Here is a 25376-nt window from a genome sequence, read left to right on the forward strand (position 1 = left end):
GCATGTCATTCCAAAAAACTCTGCGCGCTGTCGCATCAGGTGGCGGGCGAGATATGGGAACGCCAGAATTGAATGCGATTTCTCATACAGAGGGGTGTACTTTCAGATGCGTCACAAAGCCATGGAACATACTGACGCATGTTTGCTTTCCAGAATAAGTGTTTTATTGCCACATTTTCTACACCAAATAACATTGGACGCATTCTTACGTGGTTGTGAGGTCTGGCGCTTTGTTGCCAAACTGGCGACATTTAGAGTCTCCTGGCGACGTACATTTCAGTGTGACGACTCGGCGACTTTCTGGGTCCTTTGAGCATTTCTGATTTTATACATTTGGGCCCTTCTGATGCCCCACTTTCCAAAAAAGGCCCTGAGATGACCTTTCAATGCATTTCATTCGTGGATGTAAATTCAACAAACGAAACAGAACAAACATTTAGGCAGGCACGCCAAACACACCGCCGTACAGCGCAACCTACCGGAACAAATCAAAATTGGCCTTGTTCAATTTAATATCCTGCACATGTTGTCGTATGATTAGCGTCAAAGCCTTCAAGCGACGCGATCGATTTAAAGTGCAACGCTTTAGCAGTGGACGGGGACTTCAGATTTTATGCAGAGGTGTGGAAAGAGTGTATGACGATATTTCATAGGCACGGGAACATAAAGAGACCGTAAAAGTGGCAAACATGGTGTGAAGAGAGGGCCTGTTGTAAATCATTTATATTCTTTGAACTGTTTACCTAACCTTAGATTTTTTAGCTTTTTTTGTAGATAGTAGTCAACCGCTGTCGCTTCATCGCACCACAGTAAATCAATAAAATTTCTTATACGGTTTTCTACTTCTCAGGATGTCCTCATTTTCTTCACAAAAGTGATTACTTTTGTGTACTGACTGACATCAGCACTTACTAGCTTCAGTAATTACGTACTAAAAAGTACTTGCTAACTTCACCTTGCAGAAAATGCGACTTTTCCGGCTCCATTTCAAACATTAACTTTAAGGTATCAACTTCTCTGGCTGCTTTCGGCAATCTCCCGCCAACTTTTACTTCTAAGGACCTGGTAATGGTGGCAGGGTAGCCCGGTTTCGCGATTTGTCGCCAAACTGGCGACTTTTAGACGCTCGTGATGACTTGAATTTTAGTGTCTTGACCATTTTCTTGCGGTTTTCTCAAAGATTCCCAGAAACTTTCCCCAATTCTTCTTTTTTTGAAGCTCATAGAAGTTTATATGGATATCTGTTTGGTTTCGGAAGTCAGCCAGCGCCGCCCAAGTATTCTTCACGCATCCTTCCGGATGCAGCTGCCGTTCAGAGCATTCGAATGTCAGCTTGTACTTAGTTCCACTACATCTTCTTCTCAACAGCATTTGAATATGCATTTCACGTTTTGTACTAAACAGCATAATAAATTTGTACCTTTAAGCTGTAAGTTATAAATGCATGTATGTATGTAGGCATACCTGTATGTAGGCATACAGGTATGTAGGCATACCATTGTTGGTAATTTGTGTAATTTCTGCTCGGCGCCGGGACAGCTAGCGCCATATCTTCTTGACAGCACGTGGACTCAGGTACCCCCAAAATACGTTTTTTGTATATTGCGCAGGAATAATTGCAAACAGGTGCATCATCTGCCGCCGTTTCTTGCTGTACGATATCTTTCACATGGAGTATTCTTTCCTGTGTGCTCTCTCCGCTTTGGTGAATTCGATAGGAAGTGGTCTTGGAATTGGTGGTTTGCGGGAATACGACTGCGGATATTCAATCATGGATGCGGCGAAGTGTTAAGGAATTTTCGTTAAAAGAAAGAAAGTAATAAATGATGGGAAGTCTGGTTGGCTGAAATTTTCTTTTTAAAATAGGGCTCCTAAAGTTCCCTGCATCTACAAAATATCCTCTTTTCGCGTTTCGGCCAAAATACGGCCGAACATTCTGAAAAAAAAAGTAGTGGCTTAGCTTGACTATGCCGGGATATACGCCGCGTGAGTCAAGGTTGAGCTGGTTGTTCATAGCTTTCCTGGTTGTCTAGGATTAGCTTGATTATCATGCTTACTGCTGCCTAATTGACAGACACACGGTATAGGCATTATGTGACACATGTATATTTATCAAGCGGCTCCGGCGCAGCGTCACGAATGGCCCCAGAGCTAAGCTGGTTCCACAGGCGCACGCCGGTGTTGCTGCGACGCACGATCCATCGGTTCCACACACGGCCACCCTTCGCATGATCATCAAGTGGAACGGGCCGCCACGTGCCGCGCTTGCTCAGCACGGATCTCCAGGAGCCACGCCAAACTGCTCAACCTCGGCCAGGGTAGCTCACGCTACAAAACATTCCCCGCAGAGAACATCACTGGGCTGAAGTGTGGTAGCGTGGCTCCTGCATACACGACGGGTGGCTTGCCCGCGGGAATTCGAATCGCAAAATGGCAGATGGTCGCAGAACTCCTGCCTCTCTTAGGGGGCTATGCAAAGGAACTCGGGGCTAAAATAATTTTCAGCGGCGTCGGAAGCGGTCATTGCGATCGCTTCGAACTCCGGCCAAGTTAAACAGGCTACAGTGCTGCTTTGACCTGGCTCATAACAGCGTGCTGGCTACGTACACAACGTCACAGCAGAACAAGAGGGTGCTGACCACTACTAACACACGCCACAATCCCAAGGACGCCTCGTGGCATCACGAGAGCAGCGCGGCTTGTTTGTCGGTATAAAAAATACTTCGAAAAGCACTTTGTGAGTGACGAATCCGAAAAGGCGCGCAATTGAAAGTTCGCGTCCCGTCAATTCTCCCCTGTGCGGGTTTTACGTCAAGTTTTGACCTGCCTAAAAGCTGTAATAAATATTAGATATGTTTTTGCTTATTAAGTCTGTTGTTGCGTATTTTAAATTAGTAAAATGTGTCGGCAACGGCCCACTTTAACTTTCCCAAAAGTGAAGCACTTTGGGAAATTGTTATAAATGCTCCGAATTTTCTCTCACAAATTCAGGTTCGTCACATTCAGATTGCTCTGGGCGAAACCTTGCAACTACTGTTTAGAGATCTCTATGACTTAGTTATATGAGCAAAATGTAGTCCGATAGCTCATGGGGCCGGGGAAAAGCATGAATTTTTCAAAACAGAAATTCTCCATGTCGTTCGTTTTGGAGTGATTTTCCACAACCTAAGCCTCTGTGATCCCCTATGATACAGATCTGCTCAACAAATTTTAACTCTCTCGCTTGGGCATATTCGGCTGGGCCTTGATGAGTGAGACCGTCGTGCAGTCGATTGTGCACTTCCCGTGAAATTCACAGATTGTAATATCTACGAATTAATTACGAGAGAAACCACCAAAAACGTGCATTGTAGCACAAGGTTGTGAGAACGACGTAAACAGGTATCAGTGTTAATTCAATAGTTGCACCTAATTCATATTTCCTCTTCTTGCCTTTTGTTTACAGGGCAGGGAACAGATGCAATTGAATATCGTTCAGTATGTTAATTTTCAGCCGTAACCAAGACGCGTTTGTAGTTACGTTGGAGTTGTTTTGTTTTCTACTCGCCTGTATACAAAACGATTTCTTTTGCTCGCTACATTTCAACTGTAGCCATCCCAGTCGATGCTTCCTAAATGAATAAAACTGAAGGTCAACAGAGTTTTGCTATCCTTATTAGCGGCAACAGCAATGCAGTGGTTACTTAATAATCGCCTAAAATTAAACGCTTCAACCAACAAGCGAGGATAATTGCGTTTAAGCAGTTGCGGCAACACTCTAAGTTCGTGCGTATATTTCCCATTGTCCCCGCACGGGGCACCTTGAGTAATCTTGGTGACGGTACTGGCGATACCGCGGACCCCGAGCCCCCAAGCATAAGCTGGATCCAACCGTGGCGATGTGTTTATAGGTGGAGGGTTAGAAACCACGAACGGTGGCCGTCGGAGCCCAGGTCAAGCTCCGGCGGATGGGCTCCCTGTCTGTTCACCAGGCCGGGAGCTCCGGGACCTCTTTGTATACCAGGGTAAGGTCAAGGAAGAAAGTACCCCCGTCTCCCTGCTTTTTCCTATGCCATATGGATAAATCAAAACCCCCCCCTACACGTGATCGGCCCCCTAAAAGGGGCCGCACCGAAGTATCTTTTCCTTCTTTGCCTTCTATCTCGCTCCCAAAGCCAGATAACTACCCTCGTTTTTTGATCATGGAATCTGTGGACAAATCGAAGCCGGTTTCCTCTCAATCGGTATTTCTTGTTTCTAAATACCTTGAAGGTATCATCGGAAAACATATGACGCCAAAAAACTCAGAACTGGTGAAGTGCTAGTTGAAGTTAAAACCAAGCAGCAATCTACAATCCTCCTGAAACAAACCCGCATGGCAGATCTGGAGATCAGGGTCACACCCCACCGCAGCCTCAACAGTTGTCAAGGTGTGATCTCTGAGGCAGATCTCCTAACCGAGACAGAGGCTGATCTGCTCGAAGGCCTAAAAGAACAAGGCGTGACAGCAGTAAGGCGCATCGTCATCAGGAGAGAGAACAAAGAAATAGACACCAAACATCTGATCCTGACTTTTGACCGCTGCACACTGCCCGAGCATGTCAACGCAGGTTTCATCCGTTGTTCTGTCCGGCCGTACATCCCGAACCCGAGGCGCTGTTTCAAGTGCCAGAGGTTCGGGCATGGTACCAACTCCTGTCGAGGCAGAACAACATGTGCCAAATGCGCCCAGCATGATCATCTCTCTGACAACTGCACTGCAACCAACTTCACCTGCCCGAATTGCCAGGGTCCACACGCAGCATACTCTCGCGCTTGTGAAAAGTTTCATCTTGAAAAAAAAATCATTAACCTTAAGATAACCGAAAACATCACCTTCCCAGAGGCGCGAAAGAGGTTCGCCTCCTTCCCTCTGGGCAGGTACGCCGACTCAGCTCGCCGGGGGGCGGAGCGGCGTTGGTTTCGGCGGGGACCCAGTACCGCGAGTCGGACTTGGTCCCACCCCCGCCCCCCCCTGGGTTGCCTATGGCAGCCCAACCCACCTCCGCACCGCCCGCTCACCCAGCAGCGGCTGTGGTGGCAACAACGTCTGTTGGGGATGCCGCTGCATCCACTGCTTCCTCTCCACCGGCCCAAAGCACACGCAAGGGCACGGAGATGGAGACGGAGGCAGTCGCAGCGACCCCCTTCCCCGCCTCACTGCCTGTGCCACCTGTGGTGCTCCCCACGCCTTCGGCACTGGCAGCGCAGGCAAAGAACACCCGAAAGGGTACCACGTCAAGGGGGCCCAGTCCGCTGGCCACCCCCTTGCCATCGGATGACGACATGGACGTCGAGCCCTTCCGGCTTTCATCGCAGCGGAAGGAACGGGCTGCGACGTCCAGGTCACTAGAGAAGGTCAGAAAACCCCTTCCAAGAGTGCAAGCCCCGAAAGACCCTACATAAATAATCACACTCCAGTAGCTCTAACACATCATAATGGGAAGAGAAAACATTGTTCAATGGAACTGCAGAGGCCTTCTGAATAATCTTGACGACGTGCATGAGATTCTGCATGCCAATCAGCCAAGCTTAATGTGTGTCCAGGAAACACATCTTAATTCCAAACACACAAATTTCTTGAATAGTTACCTGGTATACAGGAAAGACAGGGATGGCTGCACACACTCTTCTGGCGGTGTGGCCATAATCGCCCGCAAATCCTTAGCATGCCACCCTGTCACCTTGAACACTGTCCTTGAGGCTGTAGCAATTCGAACAATAATATTTAATAGGTTGATAACGGTATGCTCCATATACATTCCTCCTGATGTCTCACTCTCGAGCTATGACTTCGAGGCGCTGGTTGACCAACTGCCCGAACCATACATCCTTACAGGCGACCTTAATGCTCACAACTCTCTTTGGGGCTCTTCCAGAACGGATGCCCGAGGTCGCCTGATAGAGAAATTCCTTACATCTTCTCGAGCATGCCTTTTCAACAATAAACAGCCTACATACCATAACATAGGACATAACACATACTCATGTCTTGACTTGGCTATTGGTTCTGCAATTCTCTTTCCATGTCTCGAATGGGGCGTGGGCACAGACCCATATGGTAGTGACCATTTCCCCACTTCATTAACGCATATAGGTACAGGCCCGAGCAGTCCATCTTCCCATAAAAGGTTTAATGAAGCAAGAGCTAACTGGAATACATTTACAGAGACATCCAAACTACACCACACATCCATAGGACACCTATACGTCGAAGAAGCTACCCAACTGCTCACGGCGCACATCCTCGACGCTGCCGAAAGGTCCATTCCCCACACCTCTGGTGCCCCGCGCAACCAGCGGAGGCCGTGGTGGAATGAGAACTGTAGGCGGGCACGAGAGGCCCAGAAGAAGGCGTGGGGTATCCTTCGTCGGTACCCCACGTCGAGTAACCTCCTCTTGTTCAAACGGGCCAAGGCGTTCGGAAAACGTGTGCGCCGTGAGGCAAAACGCGATAGTTGGCGTACATTCATAACATCAATTAACTCCTACACAGACACACGGAAAGTATGGACACGTATACGCAAGCTAAAAGGACAACAGACACACAGCCTGCCCCTGGTTAGCACAACAGGGGACACTCTGGAAGACCAGGCTGACACACTCGCACAACACTTCCAGCACGTGTCCAGTTCAGCACACTACACGAACACTTTCCTGAAACATAAAGCCTCTTGTGAAAAGAAGTCCCTACACGACAACAACAAATCACAGACTTCTTACAACTCTCTGTTTTCACTACATGAGCTGAGGGCTGCTCTGAGCACGTGTAAACCCTCAGCTCCAGGCCCAGACAACATCACATACACAATGATACAACACCTGCACGCAGACACTCTTCTAACACTCTTACACCTCTATAACAAGATTTGGCTTTCGGGGCACATCCCAAACTCTTGGAAGGAGGCTATAGTTGTAGCTTTCCTGAAGGAGGGAAAGGACCCGTCGTCCCACTCAAGTTACCGTCCTATTGCCTTGACGAGCTGCCTGTGCAAGCTCTTCGAGAAGATGATAAACCGCAGGCTCGTGTACTTCCTTGAGTACAACGGTCTTCTCGAGAGCTGCCAGGCAGGCTTCAGGGCGGGGCGATCCACAAATGATCAACTCGTAGCTCTTGAATCTTACATTAAGGATGCCTTCGTGCATAAACAGTATGTCGTGACTGTGTTTTTTGACCTCGAGAAGGCCTACGACACCGCTTGGCGCTACGGGATCCTCAGTGACCTGAAGTCTTTCGGTGTTTCGGGCCATATGCTCAACACTCTGGCTAGTTATCTGTCCCACAGAACGTTTCGCGTGAGAGTTGGTAGCGCACTGTCAAGGATTCATGTGCAAGAAAACGGCGTGCCCCAAGGTGGAGTTTTAAGCTGTACTCTTTTTATAATTAAAATGAACTCTCTTGGGAAGGCATTGCCACCTACCATTTCTTACTCTATGTATGTAGACGACGTACAGATATCTTTTAAATCTTGTAATATGTCAATCTGTGAACGTCAGGTCCAGCTTGGTGTTAAAAAACTTGCCAGCTGGGCAGACAAGAATGGTTTTAAAATTAATCCTGGAAAGAGCTCTTGTGTGGTATTCTCCAGGAAGCGTGGGGTCCACCCGGACCCAGACATCACTCTTGCGAATGTGCCAATTCCTGTGAACAAGGAGCACAAGTTTTTAGGTATTTTATTCGACGAAAAACTTACATTCATCCCACATATCAGACAGGTCAAATGCAAATGCTTAAAAATAAATGAATATTCTTAAGGTCCTCTCACATCAATCTTATGGGGCCGACAAACAACTCCTGCTGCGCCTGTACACGGCGTTGGTGGGGTCTCGGCTCGACTACGGCAGCGTCGTGTATGGGTCGGCGACAAAGACCGCACTGAGAATGCTCGACCCAGTGCTGCATCTTGGCCTTCGCCTCTCATGCGGCGCTTTCCGCACTAGCCATGTCGAAAGCCTTTATGTCGAGTGCGACAAGTGGTGTCTAGGGCATCAGCGGGAGTATGTTGATCTGCTATATGCATCTAAGATTGTATCCCTTACCAACCATCCTTTTAATCCTATCATGAACAATATATCAAACTTGCAACTCTTTTTAAACAGGCCATCCATTTCCTTACCTTTCTCTCTCAGAGTTAGGGAGGAGGCTTCTGCACTCACGGTCCCTCTTTCAGACACGCACAAGACACCCATCCATAATTTAATTCCACCATGGCATCTACATCCTATATCATGCGACTTATCATTCACATTAGTAGAAAAAAATAGGGCACCCAGAAGTGCAATTCTGCAGCACTTCCTGTTCCTGCAGGACAAGTACAGGTGCGCAGAATTCTATAGCGACGCGTCGAAAACTGGATTTACTGTATCTTGTGCAGCGCACGGACCAAATTTTACCGTAACTACAACAATGAATTTTCATAGCAGTATTTACACGGCAGAAGCCTATGGCATTTTACTCGTTTCAAACCACATCCTCGAACATAAAATTCCAAAGTCCATCATCTACACAGATTCTCTAAGCGTTGTACAGGCACTGTCATCCGGAAAGTCATCTAAAAACTATGTGATCAATGCTCTTTTCAAGGTACTAATGACTGCATATGCCTCAAATCTTCAAATAACTATATGCTGGGTACCAGGTCACTGTGGGATCCCTGGCAATGAGACTGCTGATCAAATGGCTGGTGCTGCTGCTCTCATGACCACAGTTGACATAACAACAGTACCTTACACCGACCTAAAGACACACATCAGACGACAGCTTCGTAACACATGGGAATTACACTGGAGTCAACAAACAGACAACAAACTACACGTAATAGAACCACAACTGGGACGCTACATAACTGACACACACAACAGATACACTGAAGTCGCCCTGGCTAGGCTGCGGATAGGCCACACACATGTTACGCACTCCCACCTGCTCACTGGAACTTCGGGACCCACGTGTAGCAGGTGTGGAAAGGGCCTATCCGTAGCCCACATACTAATCACATGCAAGGCACTTGACACAACACGACACAAACATTTCCCTGAATTATACAGACGACATATTCCTTTGCACCCATCATACTTTTTAGCCGACGAACCAATGTTTTCTAGTCAACGTGTTTTTAAGTTTTTAGCTGAGGTAAACTTTCTGCAGCTCTTGTCATATCATGTGTAATCACCCTGGCCCTATACACCAGCCATCTCCATTGTCTTTTGTTTTGCATCACCTTTACTTTTAGTCACATGTTTTAGTACTTACGGTCTCATCATAATTCAGTAACTTCTTCTTTGGCGCTCTTTGCCCATAGTCGGCCTTGCGCCAAAAAACCCAACTATCATCATCATATTTCCCATTGTTTTTTCTTCGGAGACCATTACAGTCTTTTAAGTTTATTGCACTGGGTAAACGAAAATATTTAATCAAAATTCCCTTTGAGAGTAAAAAGGGTTTTCGCATGTCTGATCCACGGCGGTTTTATGTGTTTCTTAACTGGAATACCTGTTATGTGCATATTTCGATCGTACCTTTAGGTACTTTTTACATTACTTTTTCACGAAGATTTTGAATAACAGAGGCCCAAAACAGCCAGAGCATTATCCACGACCGTACGTACACATTCGTGTAAGCGCGCGAGCTTTCTCTCTTCTAGCATTAATGAGCAATTTGGTAGACGTCAAAAGCGTATCGAGACAATGAAATATTTGCACAACCTCGAGAACAGTGTAGGCATAGAAGACGGATAAGCACTGTTCATTTTTATAAAAGTTACATTTAGTGAAGGTTTTTACGTGAGTATCGAAACCGCTGCTGAACAGCCATTCCGCGCACGTTATTCAGAGGGCTCTGCGCTACAAAAGGCGGCCGTGAAAGTATTAACAGCGGCGCTGTTATAGGGCTCAGCCTGGCGACAGTCTCTCTTGGTATCGCTTCCCGCTCTGACAGTTTCCGCCGTGCAGAAACTGGTTCGGTTATCAGCAAAACTCGTAAAAAGTTTGTGATCCTCCATATTTGCATATGAGACGCCTTACAAAGTCCCTGCAGAAATGTCTTTACAGCAATGTATTCGCATTCAAAGGTGGAGCCGAATTTAATGGGATCCATATTAGATAAAAAGGAAGGAACAGAGACCATTCTAACAAAGGACGGAAAGAGTTACACACCACAAGCGCTAACTATCAACTGATGGCTTTATTGCAAGCAGCGGAAAATAAATACCACACTTACGGGGGAAAAAATGCAACAAGTGCGCACAAAGAGAGAAGAAGAGAAGGATGCCCAGCCTGTCAAACTATTATTGCGTCACTGAATTATCGCCACATTCATTTTTCTCTGGCCTCAAAGAATGCGATTTCCTTCGGCGTGATAGCTAACGAGGGCACACTAACACATTTATCACCAGCTCTTTCAATCATTGCCGCTTCAACAAGTTCCCTCGTGGTCTGGTTCCTGCTCTTAAAGAGTACCGTTGTGTTATCGAACACAGGGATTCGACCAGCATAGCGCAGGCAGTCACGTACGTGCTGCCACGTGTGGCCTTGTGACGCCCGACGGACATTGTAGTCATGTTCTTTCAGCCGTTCATTTATGCATCGGGCTGTCTGGCCTATATATTCCTTACCACAGGCCATAGGAATCCGTTACACAACGCTGCTTTCGCATTCAGTGAATTTTTTCTTATGATTAGTACTACACTTGGTTTTTTTTTTTGCGGACAGGGTTGCTTCTTTTACTTAGCTGAGATAATTTGTTTGGTGCCGAAAGTACAACGTTGACGCCAACGCGTTGACCAATGTTCTTAAGATTGTGGGAGATGTTATGGTAGTAAGGGATGACCGGTTTTTCCTGGGTTCCGTTGTGCCTTCAAGGTCATCGTGGCGGTTTGTGCGGCGTTTCTTTATTTAGCTAATCAGGCCTTCACACACTGACATAAGTAATGGCTGGTGGTACCCAGCATTGCTGAGCCGGTCAATTTGCGAACGGAAACTTTCCTGGGTCATGTGATCACAGGATTTCGTAAGTGCATTTGTGAGGCATGAGTGTGCTATGCTTCTTTTTACAAGTTTTGAACGGGCTGAGTTAAATGGTAACAATGATTTTGGTGCACTAGGCTCATACAGCCATCACACATGATCATTGTGAAAATGGAGCCGCAAGTCTAAAAAACGAATGCTATTGTTCTCTGGCTCTTCGTGGGTTAAAATCAAAGGCTAAAAACGTTCATTAAAACTCGCTAAAATAGGTTCAATGCATGCGTCCTTTTGTCCGGTACCTTCAAAAATAGTTAAGATCTCTCGAGCTCAAAGAAATAACTCCCTTAGAATAGGAGCGATACACCAACCAATGCATACTCCTTGCTTTAGCAGGTAGGTAACAGCTTAGAACTTAACATACGTCGAGTTAAGGCAAACTTCTAGCAGTTCCAGAAAACCTGCTACGTTAACGCCCACTTCATTTTGAAACGGAATGACACTGCGCCTGTCAATGACATCCTCAACTGTAGACAAAATCTCAGTGTGTGGCAATGAATAAAACAAGTCTTTGATGTCGACAGAGAAGGCTTTTAGACACTTATTCTCATTACTGCGCAAAAATTCAATACTTGAATTCAATTCAAGTTATTGAATTTTTGCGCAGTACTGAGAATAAGTGCCTAAAAGCCTTCTCTGTCGACATCAAAGACTTCTTTTATTCGTTGCCACACACTGAGATTTTGTCTGGAGTTGAGGATGCCATTGACAGGCGTGGTGTCATTCCGTTTCAAAATGAAGTGGGCGTTAACGTAGCAGGGTTTCTGCAACTGCTAGAAGTTTACCTTAAGTCGACGTATGTTACGTTTGACGCTGTTACCTACTTGCACAAGCAAGGCGTATGCATTGGTTCATGCATTGCTCCTATTCTAAGTGATTTATTTCTTGGAGCTGGAACAAAATCCTGGTTGATCTTTTAGAAGGCTCAAGTGTTCTTGAGATTTTCAGATTTGTCGATGACGTTTTAAATATTTTCGAAGGCACTGTACAAAAGGACGCATGCATTGAACCTATTTCAGCGAGTTTTAATTAAGGTTTTTAGCGTTTGATTTTAACCCAAGAAGAAGCAGAGAACATTAGCATTCGTTTTTCAGATTTGCGCCTCCATTTACACGATGATCATGTGGGCTGGCTGTATGAGCCTCGTGCACAAAAACCATTGTTACGATTTAACTCAGCCCATTAGAATCTTGTAAAATGAAGCACACCACACTCATGCCTCACTAATGCACTTACGAAATCATGTGATCACATGACCCAGGAAAGTTTCCGTTTGCAAATTGACCGGCTCAGCAATTGTGGGTGCCACCTGCCATTACTTGTGTCAGTGTCTGAAGGCCTGATTATAAAATACATAAATGCCGCACGAACCGCAACGATGACTTTGAAGGCACTACAGAACCCAGGAAAAAGATAGCGGTCATCCCTTACTACCACCTTACTACCATAAGCTCTCCCACAATCTTAAGAAGATTGGTCAACGTGTTGGCGTCAGCGTTGTATTTTCGGCACCAAACAAATTATCTTAGCTAAGTAAAAGGAGCAACCCTGTCCGCAAAGAAAAAATCAAGTGTAGTACTAATCATAAAAAAAATTCACTGAATGCGAAAGCGGCGTTGTGTACCGGATTTTCATGGCCTGTGGTAAGAAATATATAAGCCAGACAGGCCAATGCTTGAATGAACAGCTGAAAGAACATGACTACAATGTCCGTCGGGCGTCACAAGGCCACGCGTGGCAGCAGGTACGTGACTGCCTGCGCTGTGCTGGTCGAATCCCTGTGTTCGATAACACAACGGTACTCTTTAAGAGCAGGAACCAGACCACGAGGGAACTTGTTGAAGCTGCAATGATTGAAAGAGCTGGTTATAAATGTGTTAGTGTGCCCTCGTTAGCTATCACACCAAAAGAAATCGCATATTTGGAGGCCAGAAAAAAGTGGATGTGGCGATAAATTTAGGGACGCAATAGTAGTTTGAAAGGCTGGGCATCCTTCTCTTCTTCCCTCTTTGTGCGCACTTTTTGCATTTTTTCCCGGTAAGTGTGGTACTTATTTTCCGCAGCTTGCAATAAAGCCATCAGTTGATAGTCAGCGCTTGTGGTGTGTAACTCTGTCCGTCCTTTGTTAGAATGGGCGCTGTTCCTTCCTTTGTGTCTGAAAACCACCAACTAGCCCAACATGGCACCCTTTTGAATCCATGTGAGGTTGTTTTTTTGCAACATTTTATGTCGAACAGTGAAGCATGGCCATCTACGGAGGGAGCATGTTTACAGAAAACGAGCCTATCTGTTGTTTTACGAGAAACAAGTTATATGACAATTAGCCGCACAGACAACTTCCACATTATGCACTGCATGCAGCTTCGCTAATCGTTCTTCCTCGCAGAGGGCACTTTATGTTCTGAGCACTCGTCAGGAGTATGACGTACAGGTGGCTCACGTTCCGGCAAGAAAGAGGCGTCACCAGCTGGTAAAAGTGAAGGAAAGCTTGCCCAAGGAACGCTTCCCCATTGTTGTGTATGAAATTCCGTGCGCAGACTGCGACGGTGTTTACATCGGGGAATCAGGAAACTACAAGAAACGATTACAGCAACACGCTCGTGACGTAAAGAATAAGAGCGTTCGCAACAACGCTTTAGCTGAGCACGCCGTCACGAATGACCACAAGAATGACTGGGACGGTGCAAGAATCGCCGCAACAGAAAAATCGGCAACTTGACGCCTACATCTGCAATCACTAATCAGTCAGACCACATCTAACATGGTTAATCGTAACGACAGAAATATAAATCCAATCTACGCGCTCCTTACATCGATTGCTCAACCCCATTTAAACGATCCATTTCTGGTGATATATTTATTGTGAACAAGGCTTCTGTGCTGGAAGCCGAAACGTTAAGAACAATTTTTTGACTGGTCGGCGTCTCGTGAGTTTTAAATGTATTCTCCCGGCCAGACGGGATTCCGTCACTGTCGCGACTTCATTACTCATCAGCCGTTTGGAGCTAATCAGTTTTTATAATCTTTGAAAACCTCAAGGGCCTCCAAACTAGTGTTGCCGAAGTGTGCAAAAATAATGCGGAGAAATGGACGCCCATAAACCAATTATTTTATTTGAGAGCGTACAGGGAATCGATACAAGCGATAGGTGCGGTAACAGTCGGCTGTTTTAAAGCATTAGTGGTAGTGTTGCGTATGGTTATCGAAGCAACGTGAAAATATTTTTGTGTAGCCGGTTCTTCAAAACATGTTGCACTGCCGCTTGCGGTTTGAAAAACATTCCGTCCCCTTCGCACTTGAGTTGCGAAGACTAAGAAAACGGCGGAACTGGTGGCTTTCACTAAGTCGAGGTTTACCGAGGTGAAGATGCTCTGAACGGAGACTTGACCTGTGTAGTTGTTCCATCGGACGACAATTACGAAAGAAATGACTCGCCCTGAAAACAATCTAACACTCTACATACTTTAATGGCCAAATGTTCACTGCTCTTTGGGGCCAAACTAAGACACCACGCTGAAACTGCACGGAGGCTTGAAACACAACCTCGCTGGAAACTTTGCCTAGTGTCGAAGAATAATCGCGCGTCAACTTACCCGAACGAAGAATAAACTAGACAAGCCGCCAGCTTTGCTGTTTGCCCAGTCTTTGCACCAATAGTATAAAGTTGCTCCAATTTTTGTCCTGGGGCACGCACTCCCAACAGCTGTTGTAAGGCTTCTTGCCTCCTGGACACTTCCCTTAACACTTTTTGGCTTACCATTTGCCCCTCTCCACTTCGCCAAGCGGAATTTCCTGCTAACGATCCGCATGGACAGGAGGAAGCTTAAACCGCTACGGTTTGAAATATGAAGCTTATTACGTTAGAAATGGCTTATCTAGCAGCGTCATGACAGCGATCCGATTCATTGTGAGCAGCCACGCAGTCCGAGAACATTCGTCCGTAGTGTTTCCACTATAAAACTAGCCGAAATAAGGCTTGTTTTATGCTAAAATGCGAACGGACCTCGGTATACACGAGTGAAACTCATGTAAAGTCACGCGGATTAGTGGGAACATTATAAAGCGATCTATCGTTCCTATTCTCCAAATGAGCTTTGTAGGACGGCACTCGTATATTGCAAGTCTTTTTGTTCCTTATCTTCTCCCGTTTCTGCAGGGTTACCTTCCAGCTACTGATATGAAAGTTAAAGCTTCGGAGTTGTCTGCAGTGGACGTACTTGATTGCTGTAAGTACCTTTTTAGTTTTTCCGAAAATAGGCTGTACACAGTACAAATCAAGCTGAACCAGTGGACACCTTGAACACCCTGATAGGTATGTCCAAGCCTATGCCAGTGTTTTTGACGTGACGTTTTGTTGTCAAACGTGTTGCTATTCTAATGCAGAAGATTAGCAATGTTCACCGGAAGAAACAGGGCCATCCGCAATCCCCTGCGGGGCTGTGCGCCACCTTGTCATCATCGGTAGCAGAAGCCGAATGTGGAAGCCGCACCGTCATCGCCTAGAGCGACGGGGTTCCCTCGCACTGCCTCCTTCTCCAAGCGTCGTCTGCGCTCTGACTGTGCTCGGACGGTGCCCTCATTATCTCTCGCTTGCACAGCAACCATTGCCAATGAACCTCATTTCAAGTGGTGGAGCAGCCGGGATCACGATCCAGTCCTGCGACTCCGGAGCCGAAAACTGCCCGAAGTGATGACCAGCTAAGCCAGCCAAAGCGCTACGTTCCCCGCCTCCGCCTCTGATGTGCTCCGGTGCCGTGCGTGAGCCAGACCCGCCAGACTTCAACGGCACCGGAAGATTGGCTCGCATCGTATGAGCGAGTGACCACATACTACCGGTGGTACCACGTTCTTCAACTCAATAACGTGAGCTTCCCTCTGACCGGCGTTGCCGAGCTTTGGTACTGGAATAAGCAGCGTTGCATGAAGACAGCCATTAAGACTCAGTTTGAGGACGCATTCCTTGCGGTTTTCGGCCGTCCAGCTGTGCGCAATATTCGAGCGGAGCAGCGCTAGCGCTTACAAGCTCAGCGGGTCGGTTAAAACTTCACAAGTTACATTGAATACGCCCTCCAACTGTGGCGGCGCATCGACCGCTCTATGCAAGAAGCTCAAAAGATGAAGCACATCTTAAAAGGAATAGATGAGTACGCCTTTCAAATGCTTTTGTCGAGGGATTTACGCACCGTCACAGAAGTCATTGACGTGTGCCTAAGCTTCGATGAGTTACGGAGACAACGAGCCCTTACTCGACGATCTCTTGAACAGGATGAGTGTGTGTCAAGTTTCTCGGCGATGCAAGCCGATCCTTCGTTGCTTTCGCAAATCAGACTTCGTGCGGGAGGAGGTGGCCAGCCAGTTGTCCCTTCTACCCGCCACGGCAAAGCCTCGGTCGACGCTATGACCTTCTCTCGAGCATGTGATCCGAGATCAAGTTGCCGAAGCACTTCCGCCTTCTCTGCAATACTTGCCGATTGCCGGGCCTATCACATACGCCGACATCGCCGCAAGACCAATGACGGAGTCAGCCCTGACATACCCGCCGACATTGCCAGTGCGACCTCGAGCTGTCCCAACTGTGCCTCAGCATTCACGGTTTAATCCCCAGACCTGTGAACCATGGCGTACTCCGAATAATCGTCCTATTTTCTATGCTTGTGGAGTACCTTAGAACGTCACACGCTCCTGCCGCCGCCGTCCTCCGTCACTATGGGACGCTACACAGGCCGGTTTTCCGCCGTCGGCTCAAGCCCAGGCGCCACTGCGTTCCCCGACTGCACCTCGCTCTCCGGGTCGTACCACGTTTACTGACCGCTGTTCATCTTTCTCACGTCGTCACTCACTTTCTCGATGCGAGGTCGTCCTGGTCCCGAAGACACGGAAAAGTAGTCGTCGCAGTTCTAGAGGCAAGAACTGCGCTGACGTCGAAAAGTTCAAAGCCTCATCCTCATCCGTCCCCAACCAATGTTATCAACGTTAACGTAGAAGGTTTTCGCACTGTCACCCTTGTAGACACCGGAGCGGCTGTTTCCGCCATCAAAGCTGATCTATGCCATTCATTACACAAAGTCCCGATGCCTCTGCATGGACTGTCACTCCGAACCGCTAGCGCGCACAATATTGAGCCAATGGCCGTTTGCACGGCTAGAGACGTTATTCAGGACGTACTGTACTTCATTTGAATTCATTGTGCTACCGGCGTGTTGTACTTCCTTTTGTTGTATTCATTCTACTTACTTTCACGTGATAACGCAGTAATCGACGTTGCGCGCACGGAAGTTGAGTTTTGTTTCTGTGAGGCACTATTTGATTAAAGCAAAGGTGCCTCTACTACCAAACTCGTCATGGCAACCGACACCGACGTCACGGCCTATTCTTCAGATTGTGTGCCTGTGCCCTCCGCAGCTTAGAATACAGCTTAGAATACATAGATCCTGGCCGTGTGATAGACATTTCGGACCACATGCATCGCGTTAAGTACGGTCTATAGCCTGACCACCAAGCCCAACTTTTGGAGCAGCTTCAAAGATTTTCATTGTCATTCGATTTATCCCAAAGCGCGCTTGGCCGCACATCTGCAGTCGAGCACACCATCGACAATGGTACCCGTGGCGCCCTTCAGCAGCGGTCTTGTCGTGTTTCCCCAGCCGAGCGCCGCATCACCGAGCAGCATGTGGACGACATGCTTCAGCGTGGAGTTGTTCGACCCTCAAGCAGCCCGTGGCCATCTCCTGTCGTTCTCGTCATGCAAACGGACGAATCAATTCGCTTCTGGGTGGACTACTGTCGTCTCATAAATATCACGCGCAAAGACATCTACCCGCTCCCACGCATCGATGACGCTCTGGACAGCTTGCAGGAAAACAGTTTTTTTCCTCTCTTAACTTGCGATCCAGATATTGGCAGGTGCCTTTGACGGACGCTGATCGCTCGAAAATGGCATTTGTAACACCTGATGGACTATATGAATTTAATGTTATGCCGTTCGGGCTGTGTAACGCCCCGGCAACATTTCAACGCATGACAGTATTCTGAGAGCACTCAAGTGGAAACTTTGCTTGTGCCACTTAAACAACATTGTCAAATTTTTCTTCCGATTTTTCGATGCTCCTTCAGCGCCTGGAACAGGTTTTAACCTTTCCCAAGTTGGACTCCGACTGAACCTAAAGAAATGTCACTTCGCTGCAAGAAATCTAACCACCTTGGGCCACTTCGTCACCAAGGAAGGCGTTCTACCCGACCCAACGAAGCTGCGTGCAGTGGCCGAGTTCCCGAAGCCTACTACTCAAATCTCTTCGGAGCTTCATAGGCCTTTGCTCATACTTCCGACGTTTCGTCCGCACCTTTTTCTCCATCGCGCATTGGCGAAACTCCTTTATGGTGCCAGAGACATACCTGACTGGTCCCCAGCTTGCGGCCCCGCGTTTGAGACTCTGCGTCGTCTTCTGGCCTCACCACCCGTACCTCGACACTTCTATCCTATAGCGCCTACTGAAGTTCACACTGACGCCAGTGGAGTTGGCCTAGGGGCCGTGCTTTGCCAACAAAGACCTGGTGTCGACGAATATGTCATTGCCTATGCGAGCCGCACATTGACAAAAGCTGAAGCAAATTATTCCAGTAACCTTAAAGGAGTGTTTTGCATTCATCTGGCCGCTTGCTAAGTTTCGACCATATCTGTACGGCCGCCCATTTGATTTGGTCACTGACCACCACGCCCTTTGCTGGTTGGCGTCGATAAGGATCCGGCAGGTCGTCTTGGGCGGTGGGCGCTTCGCCTACAAGCATACGACATAAGCGACATACACAGGTCCGGTCAGAAGCATTCTGAAGCCGCCGCTCTGCCCCATTTACCAGTTCCTTCTCACATTTCGAAGCAGTCGGGTGACCTGCTGTCCCTTTCGCTGACCGATTTGGCCGCCGAGCAACGGGAGGATCCCTGGATCGCTTCTCTCATCAGCTGCCTCTCCAATCCTTCCAGAGCCGCTACCACTCGGGCTATGCGTAGGCAAGCATCCCATTTTGCATTACGCGATTTGCTGCTTTATCGCAGCAATTGCTACTCAGTCGGCCGAAAATGCTTACTTGTCATCTCTGAAAATTTGCGATCCGATGTGTGCGCCTCTTTCAACTCTGATCCCACGTGCGGCCATGCTTGCCTGCTCAAAACCTATCGACGCTTGCGCCTTCGTTACTTTTGGCATGGGACGTACAGCTTTGTACTTAAATATATTCGGTCCTGCCAAGACTGCCAACGACAATAGTCGCCCGTGCCTCATCTGAGCGGTCCTTTGCAACCGCTGCCTGGCCCGGCCAAGGATTTGTCCGTGTTGGCATTGACTTGTACGGGCCATTAGCTTGTACAGCCGCAGCGAACCGCTGGGCTATAGTGACTATTGACCACTTAAACCAGTATGCAGAGACCGCTGCTCTGCCAACTGCCACGTAACGTGACGTTCCCTCTTTTCTCTTGCATCGATTTATACTTCGTCACGGTGCACCTCAAGAACTGTTTAGTGACCGTGGCCGCACCTTCCTGTCCGACGTCATTTCGGCGCTTCTTAAAGAATGTCATGTCACCCACCGCATGACAAATGCTTACCATCCGCAGACCAATGGTCTAACAGAGCGCTTTAACCGCACCCTTGGAGATAGGCGGTTTAAGTACGTGGTGTCCGATCATAGACATTGTGACCTGGTAGTTCCCTACCTGACGTAAGCCTATAATACCGCCATTCATACCACGACTGGGTTCTCTTCATTGTTCCTTTTATACGGGCGTGAGCCATCGTGTATGTTGGACACCATTCTCCCGTATCGCCCCGATCCATCTGAGTTTGCTCCAGTCTCTGAGACCGCAGAGTACGCTGAAAAATGCGGACAACTTGCTCGTTCTTTTACCAACGAAGTACACTGCCGCCAAAAATCTCACATTGATGACAAGCCCGTGCCGACCTTCGTTCCTGATTCTCATGTATGGCTCTGGGTACCCACTCAGACTCTTGGTCTCTCCTCGACATTCCTCTCAAACTACCATGACCCTTAACGCGTCATTCAACAGACTTGCCCAGTCAAATACGTTGTCGAGCCCTTAACACCTTCCCAGGATCTCCGACGCCGTGGTAGAAAACCGTGCATGTTGCACGTCTCAAGCCCTATTACAATCTACTTGTTTTTTCACTGCCTTGAGTCACCAGGATGGCTACCCTTTTCGCCAGGGGAGAGGATTGTAATGCAGAAGATTGCCAACCTTCACCAGAAAAATCATGACCATCGCCACCACACCGCCACCTGATGTGGTGGCGATGGTCTTGATGATAAGACGGCGCACATCAGGGGGATGTGCGCCACCTTATCACCATCGGTAGGAGGAGCCGAATGTGGAAGCCGCACCGCCATGGCTTAGAGCGACGGGATTCCCTCGCACTGCCTCCTTCTCCAAGCGTCGACTGCGCCTGGACTGTGCTCGGACTGTGCCCTCCTTAGCTTTCGCCTGCACATCAACCTTTGCCAATAAACCTCATTTCACTACTTTCAAATATTTAAAAGAATTTACTGAAAGTTTCATTACGCCAATTAAAGTTATAACTCGAGCAAAACGTAGCGAATATCCAACTCATGAACAAAGATATCCTTAAGGATGGCGCCGATGTGCCTTAAGGCTTACGTGTCAGCTCTCTCGGAGTACTTAGTCATAACGTTACATTGGCGTGCCTTGTTATCTCATTGGCATGAATAGCAGTAGTTCCCACTTCAAGGTAATAATGGGAATTAAATTGCACAATAATGAAGGCCGCTGGAACACAGCATGGGGAGAAGCACTGAAACATAATTATCGAAGCACACTGCTGTGGCTTCTAAACAACACTTAGAGGAACCGCTACGGCTTTGTGGTGGCTTGGAAATGTGCAAGTGGCCTATAATATAAGAGGGGCGTTTGACGTTGAAATGCTTGGCTGGTACGTGTGTATTTGCTTTAATCTAGTCTGCTTACGTTTTTTTAGTGGTGGCTGCCTAGTTGAAACGTTCGGTAAATGGTTGCAATCTCTTGGCTTCCTAGCATCTTTTGTTCCGCAGCACACAAACGTGGTAAAGGCTGTCTCAAGCTTTTTTGCTGGCAACCATCTGCTTCGCCACTTGTAACTCCGGGATGTGAACCCGCATTACAATATAAAACACTGCTCGAACTATCGTCAACTACCAAAAATGCTGCTTTTTTGCTGCAATATAATGCCAATTGAAGAATCTTTTTTTTCAAGCTACTATCTACAATCATTTACCTTGACCTTTGTCATTTTTCCTTACGACCGACGCATTATTCATTCACTCGCTCACTTGCGGCAGCAGCTTCGCCCGAATTTCCTAGTTACACCTCAACGCGAGAAGTGGAAGTAAGGCGGCGTGAAATAGTGGGCGCACTCTCCACGGCTTTTCCACCACACAGCCAAACAAAAAGACTCAGCCTGGAAGTCTTCGTATATAAAAAATACTAAGACTTTCGAAAAAATACGAAAATACGTACTGACGAATGAGACAAGTAGGTGGTCCTACACTTCGTTTTAGCAGTTGGAAACGTGGCAGTCTCTTGCAGGGTGCTGCGTGAGATACTGAACTTATAGCATATACTTCCATCATCAGACCCCGACGTGAATATTCATGCACAGTTTGGGACCCTGATACTAAACTAAATATTCAGGCATTGGAAAGGATCCAGCGCAAAGCAATACTCTTAGCCACTTCTAAATATCGTAACAGCGACTCGCCCACAGATTTAATGACGGAACTTGGCATTGAATCCGTTGAAAAGCGGAGAAAAATTCTCAGACTTAAGTTTCTTTTAAAGCTCTATAACAGGCAGCTTTCATTGGATCCTGAGCCATTCCTACAACCGTTGGTGACACGACTTACAAGACAGCGACATGATAAATCCTTAACACCTGATAATGCCAGAACTTATCTTTTTAAAATCTTCTTTCCCCGTACGATAACGGGTTCGAACAGCTAGCCTTTGTCATCACTACAGTCTAATTATAGCATAGATCCAATTTAGTGATTTTGGTTTTTAATAGAGGTTTCTTGATTTGCGCAGTGAACTGTCTTTCGGTATTCTTGTTTCCATGTATAGTTCTTTTTCTTTATCTAGTGGTTGATTGATTTGTGTAGTGAATTGTTTTTATGTATTGTTTTTTCCATGTTTGATATTTTGTTTGCCATAATGTGCGGCTACATTTCTGTGCTGTTTATTTGCATGTGTTGTATGTGCTGTATCGCCACTCATGCTTTGACCCAAACTGTGCCTGCAGTGTCTACTAAATATAATAAATAAAATAAACAAAGATGAAAGTTATTCTTTGCTGTTACGTGCGACAGGGAGATCTTGAAGCATAATTACACTGGTTTGCAGAGGTACTTTAATGCGTAAGACCTTCTTGCGTCCCGCATTGTCGGCCTCACATATTGGCGTGACCAAATGCAATTCAGCTGAGGCTCACGGGTAATCAAAGGCGAATACAAATCGTTAATAACATTGTCTCCCCAACACATTTTTTGGCCCCGTCAGTTTCGAAAAGGAAATGTGTCTTCGTGAGCTCTGTAGGCGTGCACCCGACTGCCTTGAATCGTTAGCCGCCTCACCCTGGAATTTCTTTCTGCGACGTTGCGTGTGGAACCGTCATTATGAAATAAAGACACGGCAGAAGGCCCGAGGTTCTACCGGCTCAAGGCAAGCGCCTAGAATTTTCAGAAAAATGGGGACTTCCGACATTTTATTACAGGTGCATACGTTATCGCATGGCGTGGATAAGCATTAACGAGTTAACACAACCTGCGGTAACGAATATAACTCAATATTCTACTTCCTTTCGGGGTCAATTAAAGCAGAGCTTCGGTTTCTTCCTTTCTTTCTTTTTTTTCTGCGATGGGCGATGCCCAACTTCGGAAATTTTTTATCATTTCAGTTGTAAGTTTTCTATAAGAAGTAAATACAGCGCTTGACCCATCGACCAAAACTACGGGGGTCTTCTTTTGCGTACCAACGCGCACGTCAGTTCAAGAAAAGAAAATCGAAGCAGTTGTAGCGCTATATTCAGAACCCCTTTTGTCCAACCCAGCCCATCTTACGTGAAAATACTGTAGAAATTCCAAAATTTCGATTGCTTCGAACATCACAAAAAATTCGTTAACATAATCATCAACATCATACTAGCTCTACTAATATTGGGCACAAATATTCGGTACACTGTACGGAGAAGTTGTTGAAGAATAAAGAATGAATAACAGGTTTCATGGATTGGTGTGGCGCCAAGTTAAGAATTTAGCATTGACGGCGACTGCGGAAATGTGAAGTTTTTTGCATCGCTGTTTGCATTGTTTAGGACTAATGACAAAGACAAGCATAAAAAAAGCTCGTTTTTACCACTAAAACCGGATGACAACACTTGTTGAGAAAAGCCAGCAGCCAACATTTCCTTAAAGTTAAATGTACTAGTTCGGCGTCTATGATAAGCGGGCTCAATATAATAGACATAGAATGCGTGTGACAACACGTTCCTGGTGCGATAGGTCGAGGAGAGCACCGAAGGCACCACGACCCGAGAATATCTACGACCAGGGATGTCGAAACAACGTAGAAACCACCATCTAATCAAACGAAACTGTACTATATGCCCCACAAAGAAGTCATACGAGAACCAGCCCTGACAACAAAAGTGACAACAGCCTTTGATGCTCCTTCACGGACCGAAGGATAGAAGTCACTGAAAGAGAGGCAAGAAAGGGCGACAATTTGTACCAGAACCTAGGAAATATACTTCGTTTCAGGACGCACCGGAAAGCCATGTTGGCGGACATCGAAAGGGCTTTCCTCCAAATCCCCATCACAGAGGAAGACAGAGATGCTTTTTGTTTTCTTTGGTACAAAGGAGGAAACCCTCTAGAGTTCTGTGTAAGCCAACTACACGAATGGAGGATGACACGTGCGCCATTTGGGTAAATGTAGAAACTGTAGAATGTAAATGTAGAAACTGCGTAAATGTAGAAACTCCCAATCATATTACCTGCACATTACCTATTTTGGTCTCTTCTGGCAGCTACAGCTCACCCACAAGTTCTACATGGTGGCGTGAGAGACACGATGACACAACTCAGAGAGAAGTGCTTAATTTGCGGAACGAGATTGTTAGTAAAGCGGGTGGCTAAAGGCTGCCTTCCGTGCAAGCTGTCTCAAGTAAGTCCCGGAGGTGCACCATCTTCCCCCCTCTCGAATGACGGCACGTTGCCTAGAAACGCTTTCGAGTTTGTAGGAGTGGGCTTTGCTGGGCCTCGCTACGTACGATCACCAAGCGGCGACTCACAGTGCTACATCGCTCTCTTCATGTTCGCCGCATCACGAGCACTCTACTTGGAGTAAGTCTTCCCATCACGGCAGGGAACTTCTTGCTTAGATTTCGGAGATTCGTTGCCCACCTGTGTTTACCAAGCGGAGTGTGCTCAGACAATGCCGAGCTTTCAAGAAAGCATCGGAAGACCTAAAAGCAGTCTGCCGACTGCTCTCCAGTCAAGAAGCCGCTGAGCATTTAAGCGATGCAGGGATCATGTGGACGTTCATAGTCCCTGATGCGCCGTGGTGGTGTGGTTGGTGGGAGCGGCTGGTTAGGACCGTTAAGCAAGCACTCATAAAGGTACTGGGGAGAGCCAAGCTTGGGATCGAAGAACTGGCTACAGTTCTCACAGAAGTATATGACGTTGTAAACTCAAGACCTCCTACTTTCGTCGAGTTGGACATAGGGTAGTCGTGTGCCCTGACTACCGCCGATCTCGCCATTGGTCGCAGACTCACGCATGTGTCTACCAAGAGTGATTCAGAAAACGCCAGAACCACCCATTCGCGCATAGATGCCGCAAGGCGGAATCAGTATCGAGAACATTTAACCGAACACTTCTGGGCAAGGTGGAGGAAAGAATACGTGTTGCAGCTTCGCTCTGCACACTTCGCAAAGCTGAAAGCAGCCTCTGAAGTTAAAGAATGAGACGTGGTCTCAGTGTACCAAGAAAATACACCGCGCCAAATGCGGAAACTAGCTATAGTTTAGGAGGTCTACAAAGTCACCGATGGTGTCATTTGTTCTTGAAAGATCAAGCTGCAAGATGGACTTGTAACAATCATCATCATCATCATCATCATCACCAGCCTATCTACGCCCACTGCAGGGCAAAGGCCTCTCCCATTATTCTCCAATTACCTCGGTCCTGTGCCAACTGTGACCAATTTATCCCCGCAAACTTCTTGATCTCATCTGCCCATCTAACCTTCTGCCGCCCCCTGCAACGCTTGCCTTCTC

The sequence above is a fragment of the Haemaphysalis longicornis genome, unplaced genomic scaffold (assembly GCF_048455015.1).
Source record: "Haemaphysalis longicornis isolate Haplotype H1 unplaced genomic scaffold, Haemaphysalis longicornis Haplotype H1 scaffold_4, whole genome shotgun sequence".
In the NCBI taxonomy this organism is placed as follows: domain Eukaryota; kingdom Metazoa; phylum Arthropoda; class Arachnida; order Ixodida; family Ixodidae; genus Haemaphysalis; species Haemaphysalis longicornis.